Source organism: Adiantum capillus-veneris, chromosome 28 (genome assembly GCF_014529385.1).
Source record: "Adiantum capillus-veneris isolate H3 chromosome 28, ASM1452938v2, whole genome shotgun sequence".
Classification (NCBI taxonomy): Eukaryota; Viridiplantae; Streptophyta; class Polypodiopsida; order Polypodiales; family Pteridaceae; genus Adiantum; species Adiantum capillus-veneris.
In genome coordinates, this window is record NC_140958.1 from 103006590 (window position 1) to 103018690 (window position 12101).

At 47.3% G+C, this 12101-nt stretch overlaps 1 protein-coding gene across 7 annotated transcripts in view; it reads left to right on the forward strand.

Annotated features, from left to right (window-relative positions):
- Nucleotides 1–562: 562 nt before the first annotated feature.
- The window catches only part of LOC147421001 (uncharacterized), a 68368-nt gene continuing 56829 nt past the window's right edge, over nucleotides 563–12101 (forward strand). For all 7 annotated transcript variants that reach the window (XM_086504096.1, XM_086504097.1, XM_086504094.1 and 4 more), the window contains exon 1: nucleotides 563–798. The gene's annotated coding sequence lies outside the window, so the exon portion shown is untranslated. The remainder of the gene's footprint in view (nucleotides 799–12101) is intronic.

Consider the following 12101-nt stretch of genomic DNA (forward strand, 5'->3'; position numbering starts at 1 on the left):
AGGGCCCGCATCCTTCAGAAGCGTATGCAAGGCGAAGTGGTTAGGACATGTGTCTTGCATAGGTGAGGTCACGTGCTCAAACCCCACGACTGCAAAACGGGGTACCCTAGATTACTTTCGAAATGCGGGTACCTAGATTACTTTTTGTAATCTAGGGTACCCGCATCTGAGATTTACGATCCACATTCCTCCCACCCTCCCATGCCCGTGTCACTTAGGCTAGGTTCATAAATGGTGGCGGAAGGCAAAGCAGGCACGCCTCCAATCAATAAAATTGCGCCATGTCACCTGCTCTGTTCACATCGCGCAGTGGAAGTATTCGAAAAGGTTGCCACCTCGCAGAAATCTTTGCAAGTTTTTCTTCCGACCCCCCCTTCCTCGCCCCAAAACACTACACCCTCTACGTTTACTGAAAAATCTTTGCTGGCAAAACTTTTTTATTGTTGTTCATTTTAACAACTAGCAAACCTTTAAAAAAAGACCTTTTTTGTGTTGCTTCCGCCAGCCTCCGGTGTTCACAACGAGCAGCATATGAAAATTATCGAACTCGGTTCTTCCACCCCTCTGTGAACCGATGGGCGGTGGAAGAGTCCATTTCAAAGCTCTTCCGGCTGGAAATGCATCTTTGGGCCGCGTTAGTGTGAAGTTTGAACCCAGCCTTCATGAGGTGAGCCTTCGTGATTTTGGCGCGCCTCCGCTTCGTCACTACGCAGACATGGTGCGATGATGCACGTCTCAGCGCTGCAAAGGTTGCTTCATCGTTCATGCTCGAATCTGCGGCTGCTTCCTAACAAACAGGTTCAACATCTCGTCGCTTTTACGTGTGGTCTGTACGCGCGCGCGCAGGCATGTGTGTGTGTATGAGAGAGAGAGAGAGAGAGAGAGAGAGAGAGAGAGAGAGAGAGAGAGAGAGCTTGCTTTCTTTCAACACAGCGTGCCTTTCTTAAGACGGAATCGAAAATTTCGACTGCTAATAATGCACTCTTTGCTCCGCTTTGTGTCGTTAAGCTCAGTAGAAGTTTGCGCTACAAGAAGAAAGGCTTCTGACTTCCATATGCAGGCCATTCATGCCTGTAGCAGATCTTGTCAGTACTGCATGTACTTCAGATCTTACTGAGTTTTTCATCCTCCTAGAAGTATGAAGTGTACACTAGCAATCGTCTGTGCATTCAGACTCTGGAACCTTGTAAATTAGAGATTTATACTTTATATACTTTGTGTACACAGCATGCTTTTTGGGGTTTCAATTCAGGGTTGCAGCTCGTGAAACAGCATTTCAACCAATTTTAGTATTGTTTAAATCAGACCTGTTCTTTTCTTTACGCAGTGGACTCGCAGCCTCTGAACTCTTGAGTGGCCCTTTGGTGTTAGCATCATGCATTTGAAGCTTTGGTAGTCTAATAACCAATGGCGGGTGACCAATTGCTTTGTCAAGCAATATACATACTAGCAATATCAAATATCTACGCTGGTTCCTGTCCTTATCTCTAGTCCTTGGCCCCAAGCTGAAATAGAATATCAAATCTTCTTGTGCTTAAGCCTGTGATAACGTGGTGCTTGCTGTACGGCTTCCAGGATCCACTGTATGTTAGGACGATATTAGTTCTTTTATTTTTTTTCTTGTTAGGACTCATGGCGATGACCTTGAACGCCATCTCGGAGGTCTCAAACTCGATCTGATAGTAACCTCATCCGAGTATCTGTACGTCCAAGATCTTACCCACCTCTGCGAGAAGGCAGGCTTGGAGAAGGTCACGCAGCTCTTCTCTGCTAGGTTGGGTGCCGAGAATCTTGCAGATGACAGAAGGCGCCTGCAATCACTCTACCTTTGCGGCAAGGCTCGCTTGCTCTGTCGGTGAAAGAGCAAGTCGAATGGTGGGCTCAACGGGGTCGGGCGAGGGGGCTTCGGACGAGTCCCTCTGTGGCGGAGCTCGAGCCTCCATCTGTGTCTACTGCTGTGGCGAAAAAACGGGTGGTGGAGAGAATCTGCAAACGAGCACCGAGCACTGCAGTTTACAATTATACTTCATAGCTTCAGAAAATGATTTCAACAATCTTTATCACAAGATACAGCTGGTACTGAGTGTGGAAAACTATCAATGACATTTGACGGAGCTTCGCAGGAGTTGTTGCAGGCCATGCCCCATCGAGTGAATAAATAGTTTCTCGTTCTATTGATGTATATCAATGTGTATTAATGCGGTTGTGACTACAATGCTAACTCAGATTCCTATCAACCATCCTCTCTTACCATCATTACTTTTGTGCATGAATCTGTGGCTACTTCTTTCCATTCGAGGATTGTTTAGACAAATGGCATGTGGCCCACATATCAAATTACCTTCCTCTCCTTCAAAATTACCTAATTTGTTTAGTAGAGTGCGATCTATGTGCTATAGCAGTGGTTCAGGATACTTCGTCACCCAATGAAGGATGTGCAGCTGCAATAAGATTTTCACATTAAGAGTGTTTTTTCTAAGATTTTTGATTAAAACGAAGTAAGATTTCAAGTCGGCGGTTTCTTATAGACAATGCTTGTCAATGATTCAATGATGGAGCTCTTTGATTGCTACACCCCATATGTCAGGTGCAGCGGAAGAGAATAAGGATTTTGCTCGGATCTAGTACTCCGCAAACAAACACAAGGGACACTTTACTTCACTTGAGAGAACTGAACTGAACTGAACGAAAGAGAGATGACGAGAGAGAGAAAAGTGACAACACAAGGATGTCGGGTCCCAACCCTCAAGGGCCCGCTTGCTCTGTTGCCAGAGCAAGTACTTTCTTTATTCTTGCACAAATGCTACTACAATGACTGGATGCTAAGATGCTGATGCTAAGATGCTGATGCTAAGGGGTACTGATGCTGTGGTACTGGGTATTGAGGTACTGAAGGGATACTGAGGTTCTATGTCGAAGACGATGATGCCAACGACAGGCATTGCAGGTTCTATGTCGAAGACGGGGAGGTCGACGACGAGGTCTATGTAGAAGATGATAAAGTCGACGATGAGGTACTAAGGGTCTTTGTCGATGACGATGAAGTCGACGACGGTGCTGTGTCGAAGACGGTGAAGGCGATGACGGTTCTGTGTCGAAGACGGTGATGTCGACGACGGGGTCTATGTCAAAGACGATGATGTCGACGACGGGTAGTGCTGGTCTATGTCGACGACGATGACGACGATGGTTACTGTGACGATGACGACGATGGTGTCGTCGTCAACTCCGGGACTGCGATGACGATGACGAAGTCGATGACGACGATGGTGTCGACGATGACGGCGTCAAGGCTGAAAACTGAAAACGCGCGGCTGATCTGGGCCTTCTTCTTCTTGAGAAAACGCTAGGGCTCCTGCTGAGGTGCTGTCTGACTGCTGGGTGCCTGCCTTCTTATGTCCCTGCTTCTTCTGCCTCTACTGAGTGTCCAATGGGTTTCTTTTATAGATCTTTAGCAATTTGCCCTACCTACTTTTCCAACAAACTTACAAAAAGAATTCCAAAAGTCACTTTTAATAAAATGACTTATAAGACGTGGTTCGCGCGGTAAAATGCCTGCATGATGAAATGACTGTTCTTGTGCAAGAGAGGTATGCAAGTGTGACCGGCCTGGACATGTACGTCCTACTAGAGGCTCACAAAGGTGCCAGGCTCAGTCCTAAGCTAAGACTCATACTAGACTATGGCAGAAGCGTGTTCACGTGGCGCAAGTGAAGTGCGCACGTGACATCCCCTGTTAAAAGTGAGGCACAACTGCCGAACTTCTTTCTGTACTTCTGATGCTGATTGATGAATGCTTATGATGCCGTGGATGCACAAACCAATGCAGATTCCTCCGAAACCAGGGTCTGATGGTACTGCGGGTGCTCTGGGTGCTGTTTGTACTGTTGGCGATGCAAACACCGTGTAAGGGTCACTGCCGGATATCAGCCTGGGCTCTATACCATATAGTGCTGACTCTGCCTGTTGTAGCAATAGCTGTTCCCCGAACACTGACTGTGGTGAAAACATTACCAATGCAGATGGACTGTGGTGTGGTTCCGGAGTCCTTTCCAAAGGTTCAATGAAGAGGGAAATGGATGCACGCTACATGCGAATGCCAATGCAGAACAGGTTAGGGATCTTGTCTCCAACTCCTTCCATATCCGCATACAAAGCTAGGAGATCTTGGTATTCAAGATCTGGGTTCTCGTGTATCCGATGTCGATCTTCTTTCAAAGACATGGCAATGAAGATGGAATCTGGTAAATCCATGGTCGGGACTCAAACATTCTTCAAGGAAAAAAATTTGGGAGAGGTTCCTTGGGTTCTTGGGCTCGATGGTTCTTCTTGGGTTCCTTGGGGTTCTTGGTTCTTGAGGTTGTTCTTTAGGTTCCTCATGGTTCTTCCCTTGAGTTCTTGAAGCTGAAGCACGCATAGAGCTTTGATACCAATGTCAGGTGTAGCAGAAGAGAATAAGGATTTTGCTCGGATCTAGTACTCCGCAAACAAACACAAGGGACATTTTACTTCACTTGAAAGAACTGAACTGAACGAAAGAGAGATGATGAGAGAGAGATGACGAGAGAGAGAAAAGAGACGACACAAGGATGTCGGGTCCCAACCCTCAACGCCCCCCTTGCTCTGTTGCCAGAGCAAGTACTTTCTTTATTCTTGCACAAATGCTACTACAATGACTGGATGCTAAGATGTTGATGCTAAGGGGTACTGATGCTGTGGTACTGGGTATTGAGGTACTGAAGGGATACCGAGGTTCTATGTCGAAGACGATGATGCCAACGACAGGTACTGCAGGTTCTATGTCGAAGACGGGGAGGTCGACGACGAGGTCTATGTCGAAGATGATGAAGTCGACGACGAGGTACTAAGGGTCTTTGTCGATGACGATGAAGTCGACGACGGTGAAGGCAACGACGGTTCTGTGTCGAAGACGGTGATGTCGACGACGGGGTCTATGTCGAAGACGATGATGTCGACGACGGGTAGTGCTGGTCTATGTCAACGATGACGACGATGGTGACTGTGACGATGACGACGATGGTGTCGTCGTCAAGTCCGGGACTGCGATGACGATGACGAAGTCGATGACGACGATGGTGTCGACGATGACGGCGTCAAGGCTGAAAACTGAAAAGTCGCGACTGATCTGGGCCTTCTTCTTCTTGAGAAAACGCTAGGGCTCCTGCTGAGGTGCTGCCTGACTGTTGGGTGCTTGCCTCCTTATGTCCCTGCTTCTTCTGCCTCTACTGAGTGCCCAATGGGTTTCTTTTATAGATCTTTAGCAATTTGCCCTACCTACTTTTCCAACAAACTTACAAAAAGAATTCCAAAAGTCACTTTTAATGAAATGACTTATAGACGTGGTTCACGCGGTAAAATGCCTGCATGATGAAATGATTGTTCTTGTGCAAGAGAGGGTATGCAAGTGTGACCGTCCTGGACATGCACGTCCTACTAGAGGCTCACAAAGGTGCCAGGCTCAGTCCTAAGCTAAGACTCATGCTAGACTATAGCAGAAGCATGTCCACGTGGCGCAAGTGAAGTGCGCACGTGACACCATACTCCTTCCACTCGGTATTAGTGGAAGATAATCTTTAGTTTCACTTACATCATGCCACAATGCGGTTGCATGCTTCTTATTTAAGCGTTATACAATCAAACTTCCGTGTCTTCTGCGACACTCAAGTTCAAGTACAGAGCCTCTCTGACGCTGATTCTTTTTCGACATTTCCTCATACTTTTAAGTTCTTAACGGGAGTGTGTAGCTTCTAGACCCGTTGAGCTAGCCACTTAAAAACCACTATGGAGATTGGGTTCAATGCTTTTAGCCTATCCTACCTTGAAAGTTGACACTTCTGTGTTCAGCTTTGTAACGACTCGGCGACCTCCCATCTATAGCGAAGTTTCGCCATTGTTGGGGCATGCGTTGCCGATTGCTGCAATAGTCAGAGCATAGGCCGTCTTGCAAAGTTACTTGGAACAAGAACGGAGAACCAGAACGGTACCGGAACGACGAGGGGGAGACCGGAGCAGGAACGCCATAACGGTCCACTAAAAAACACCAAAATCAGCCTCAAAACAGCCTATAAGTTAGTGAACAACTAGAAGCCTAGCTTCTAACATCTAGTTGCACAATTAGAATCACGTTCAAGCGAGTGTTAATATGTCGCTTGTGCGAGTTAGTGGTCGTGGATGTAAATTGTAACGAGACACTTCATGACATACTAAGCGCATCACAAATTACATCATCTAGGAAGTGCAAAGATTGAAGAGTCCAATCGACAAAAAGATGGAGCAAAAAGACCATCACTATACGTTCAAACGTGGCTTATAAGGCCAGCCAAGGCGCTACAAAAAGGTGAGCACTGAGAACTCAAAGAAAAGATAAGAGTCGAGGCTCAAGAATCAAGACTAGCCACTAGGAACTCAAGAGCTCAATACATAGATGCCAAAATCGAAACATGTAGATGCCAAAATCGAAACATGTCAAGGCCCAAGGACCACAAGAGCTACTAGCCTCCCAGTCTGTAGTCTGGATCCAACATAAAAGACGCACCATGGAGAGGGGAAGCATAGGAGTCCCATTTGCTCCGACAAAGCTGGCTAATTTCCTCAAACCTGTCTGCATCTGGCTCAAGTATCTGGAGGGCCTTCACCATGTGATCCATGGGGTGGAGCTTGAGAGAGGGAGAGAGGGATGAAAGGATGGAGCTTGTGGCTTCAAGCTTGCGAGAGGCTAGATAGTAGAGCTTGAAAGTGCCAAGGGCCCAAATGGAGAGCCTTGAGGGTGAGACTTGCGTGTCAAGTGAGGGGTGAGCCTTTAAAGAAAAAAGGACCCCCCCCGTCCCTGTGTGAGTCTTGAGAGTTTGGAACCTCCCAAACAGTCACCTCTCTCTCTCTCTCTCTCTCTCTCTCTCTCTCTCTCTCGGAAATGGTCGCAGAATTGAAATTAAAAAATGGCTCAATTTCTTGAATCTGCCTGCCTGTTTCGGACCCGTTTTGGCCGCCATTCTGCTGTCACGTTCCGGTTTTGGAACATTTTTGCGTTCTCAGTATCGTTTCGACGCCTTGAATTGGATGGAACGTCGTTTCGATACGTTTGGGGGCCATTCCGCTCGTTCCCTGTTAATTTGCCGTCTTTCCCTCCCTCTGGTTAGAGTTTTGGCATCTCAAGTGAACTGTCTAATGTGAACCCATTATTTATTTTGGCTTTTAGATATTTATTTTACTTATTTATCAAAGTCTAGGTAGGATAATTTTTTGAGGTTGGTATATATTCAACCCTTGCCTCCATTGTATTACACACATTTAGTAATTCATTGCAAAGGTTGATGGGTTCAGGAGACTCTCTCTCTCTCTCTCTCTCTCTCTCTCTCTCTCTCGTGCTCACTCTCCTTGGTCTCTACGCTTCCGCATCGTCCACTTTGACATGGTATCAGAGCCCTTGGTGGAGCTTTGTGCTTGAAGAACCTTGGCAGAGAAGGGCAAGTTGAAAGTACACTATGTCGTCGTCGGCGTCAATCTCCCTCCACACTGTCTCGTGCGTTGCAAAACGCTGCCAACAAGGAGCCCTTGGCTGTCTTTAGCGTTTCAAAACACTAGCGTTTGTTGGCAAGCCTCTCTTGGTCGGCACCGTTCCCGGCTCCTACGGCATCTCAAAACGCAGCCACGGTCGGCGCCGGAGAGCACAAGCAAGCTGCTGCCTATCGCTTGGTCCATTGTTGATAGCATTTCAAAACGCCATCGCTAGTCCAAGCAGGTACCCCCCTCGAGCGTTTCGATAAGCAGTGGGCATTGCTTCAAGGTGGCGATCGTAGACTAGCGGGCATTTCAGAACACATCCCCCAGGCTATCTTTGCCGATTTCCCCCCCTCACTACCCAAGCGTTTTAAAACGCAGCCCCCTGCCCTTTTTCTCACTAGTTTAACCCCAATCTTTGTGCGAACGTTCCATAACACTGCATGTGGACTTGATTGAGGAGTTTGAAGCTTGGAACGAGAAAGTTTGTGGATTAGCTTTGGGCAACCGGGTTGCAAGAGTCTTGAAGGAGCTTAAGGGGCGACTTGGATGCGAGGATATTGGAGCATTAGAGGGGGGTGCAAAAGCACCTTTTTGCGGAGCAGCTTGGGAGAATTCAAAGAGTGGAGCTCACTTTGTGTGGAGCTCTCTGTGCAGAGGGTGTGGAGCGGCTTGGAAGAGGCGAGGAGATTGGAGGCTACAAAGAGCATAGTTACCCGAAACTGGAAACTGGAACAGGGAACGCGAAATGACAACATGCATGAAATGCCATTCCCTGTTCTGAATACTCACGTTTGAAATACGGAACAGGGATCCAGAACGGGGAATTGGGATAGGAACGGGAAACGGAGACTTGAAAATGGCCATTCCATGTAATTATGACAAAGAGCTCTCTTTTGGCACGGCTTGAGGACGAGTATGGGGAATCGCTTAGGGATAGCAGACGAGTGGATTGACTCGGAGGATTATTTTGAGGCTTTTGTAGTGAGAGAAGGCATTATTACGAGATCTTGCAACTTCAACGTGGCCCCCCATGCTCGAACGCTAGCGACGACATTGACGACCAAAACCAACTATCGGCTATGGAAAGCAGATCGGCCAGTTTCCAGTTAGTGGCCTATGCACAAGCAACGATCTCAAGGAAACCGACAGTTTGTTTGGCTCGAGATTTTGAAGCAAAAATCAAATATAGGAGTTCGCTAGAGGACAACGGCAAAGTCAAGCTTGACAAGGATAGCAAAACCAGTACTCAATTAGCTGCCTCAATACCCACGAAGTGTGACAACCATTGATTTAAATGTGCCTCTCTACTCTGTTTGGCTCGGGAGTTTGAAGCCAAAGACAAAAGCAGGAACGCACAGGAAGACAAAGACAAAGGTAAGCTAGACAGAGATAACGGTGATATGTATCTGACAGAGGAGATCGGCATGGCACACGCGACGGCGGCCACAGTGGCTACTACACCAGATTTCTAGTGAAAGTGCCAGTGCCGCCACTAGCTTCAGCCAGAGAGAGTCTTGTGAGTGGCATAGAGGGGCAAGCAAAGCTCCCTATAATTAATTTGGACCCTTGTGTTAAAGTTCAAGTTACCGGTGTTTGAACTCGTGGGTCGGAGTTCGATGCACATGTAGCTGGCAGGGAACCAATCATTCGTATCTAAAACACTATGGATGAGTGCACCAATCCATTGTTGTTGGTCGGATCATGGACATGATGTATACCACAGTTCATTATCTTGGAGTATTTTATGGACGTGATGTGTTCACAATTCACGAATGGGGAGTCTTGGATGTAGTGTATATAGTTCAAATTTTCTAAAAGGCAACCGATTCTCACTATGGCATTTTGCTCAGGTACAAAGTTGAGGGTAGCAAAACTGAGGTATACTCAGTTGGTGGCCACTTCTGGGGTGTCCATGGTAGCTTCTTCATCGACTTGGTCTCACTATTTATGTCCACTATGAGGTGTAGAGAGGGTGTTAGTTTTGGCATCTCAAGTGAATTGTCCAATGTGAACCTATTATTTATTTTGGCTTTAAGGTATTCATTTTACTTATTTGTCAAAGTCTGGGTAGGGCAATTTACTGAGGTTGGTATATATGCAACCCCTTGCCTCCATTGTATTACACACATCAATTATTCATTGCCAAGGTTGACTCAAGAGACTCTCTCTCTCTCTCTCTCTCTCTCTCTCTCTCTCTCTCTCTCTCTCTCGTGCTCTCTCCTTGGTCTCTACGCTTCTGCATCGTTGACTTGGACACACCCCCCCCCCCCCCCCCCCCCCCCAAAAAAAAAATAAAAAATGAAAGAGAAAAAAAGAAACACCACTTGAGGCTAGTACACAGTGCACACACCCATACATGCACACTTCCCTCTTTGCGATCCAAAGTATGCTCGGCAAAGCATATCGTGCACAACCATGTTTGAAAAGATTGTGAAATTGAGTACAATGATGAAGTGATGGTATGTACATTTTCATCACATAGCCTCGTAGTATATCCAACACATATACTTATACTAGGGCTATGGCTTTTGTCACTTGTGGATCAAACCACACAAGCTGCACATGGTTCATGTAACCAAGGCATTTGTAGTAGGGCTACACTCTTTGCGACCCATAGTATGCTTGGCGAAGCATACCATGCGCAACCATGTTTGAAAAGATTGTGAAATTGAGTACAATGATGAAGTGATGGTATGTACATTTTCGTCACATAGCCCCGTAGTATATACAACACATATACTTTACTAGGGCTATGGCTTTTGTCACTTGTGGATCAAACCACAACAAGCTGCATATGGTTCATGTAACCAAGGCATTTGTGGCTGGGCTACAGGGTTATACAGGGCTCAGCTTGCATGGCCACCTTGGTGAACTTGCTCTAGAGGACATTCTCTTCCAGTTGGACCATACTTGGCTCGGCGCCCGAGCACTCTTTGGCCGCCCATTGACAACGCGTATTGTGGGCACATCGGCCAGCCAAGGTGGGGTTCGGATCACCAAGGCCAGAGAGGTAGCATTCATTATACAAAGTATGGCTATCGTATGGCCACCCCTTTTAGAGCATTCAAGAGCTACCTGACAACAATTCTCTTTCAGTGGCCTGGACTAATCGTGGGCTAGGGCTACTGGCTGTCCAGTGGCCAGCCAGGCGGCTAGTGGACACAGTAAGTAGGGGCTTCCCTAAGCCACTAGTATCATATATTTTCAGTTGCCCATGAGTCGCCTTTGTTAGACTTACACCACTCTGCTGCTTCACAGGTCTAGGGCATACTTGTACGGCTAGTATGTCTCCGGGCTGGCCACCCATAGCCTAGGTTGCTCCTAGCCGCCCGAGTTTGGGGCCGGCCGGCCACTTTTGTCTGGGCGTGCACACATATTTCCATATATCATTTCTCTGTTGGGTCGTGGGGATTTTCATCAGCCCTTGTCCTACCTCCCCTTGGGCGCCTATTTATAGGGGGAGGGGGGTACCCACTTCCACATCTCTCATCTCACAGAGATCACATCATCTGTTGCGTTGGTGGTCCTCTCTCTCTCTCTCTCTCTCTCTCTCTCTCTCGTTACCCTGACTCTTACTTTGTATCAGATCCACCACTTTGTAACTTTCTGGTCTCATAGGTCACTTTGGCCTTTTGAAGACGTTAATATAACATTTTTTTCTCTCTCTCTCTCTCTCTCTCTCTCTCACACACACACACACACACACACACACACACACACCGCTTCCGCACACGTGCACTCTCACATGGTATCAGCAGCTTCAGGCTTTGCCGTGTTCCAAGGCGCATTTCAGCATGAGGTTCATCTTCCCAAGCGATCTCAACAGCCAGCGTATTTTGCAAAACAGCCAACGATCTCTGCAAGAGGGGGTGGCGCCATCATATGGTTTCTTGCAAAGAAATGTCCTGCTACTTGCGTTTTTTGCAAGATCTCATCACCATGGTTTGCGTTTTTTCTGCTGGCTACCAGCGCTGGCCTTCATAGCCACTTTTGGACGTTTTTGTCGCGAAGAATTCCCCCAACCCCATCTGCGTTTTTTGCCCCAGGAAGGGGCTTGCGTTTTTTGGTGGTGCTGCCTGCGTTTTTCAGCCAGGCATGGGGGGAGCGCCTGACACCTACCTCGTTGATCTTGCCTCTACCCTCCGGCCTTGCATCCGGAGGCACAATCGTCATCATTCAGACCAGATTTCAGCTTTGTGTTGTTTGCTTTTTTCTCTGTTTTCAGCCCATCTGGGGCAGTGATAGTGATTCACCACCCTTCCCATACTCCTCTACACCGCTCCGGACCATGCCGGTAGCGTATTAGCACGCTGAAAATCGCTGGACCGCAGCATTTTCATCATCTTGTTGTTGTGTTTTTGGGTGGACAGCAGCCACATTGGTTGTGTTTTTCACAGAGGATGAAGTTACGTTCTGCCACGACACCATTCGGTGGTGGTCCGTGCGGTCTCTCTGTGACTTTTGCAGTACACAATATCTTCGACATCGGCTTGATCATCTACCGGCGTATGGTCCTTGGGAGATCCATTCATTCCAGCCATCATTCAGCGGTTGCACACTCTAGAGGGGGTGTTGACTTG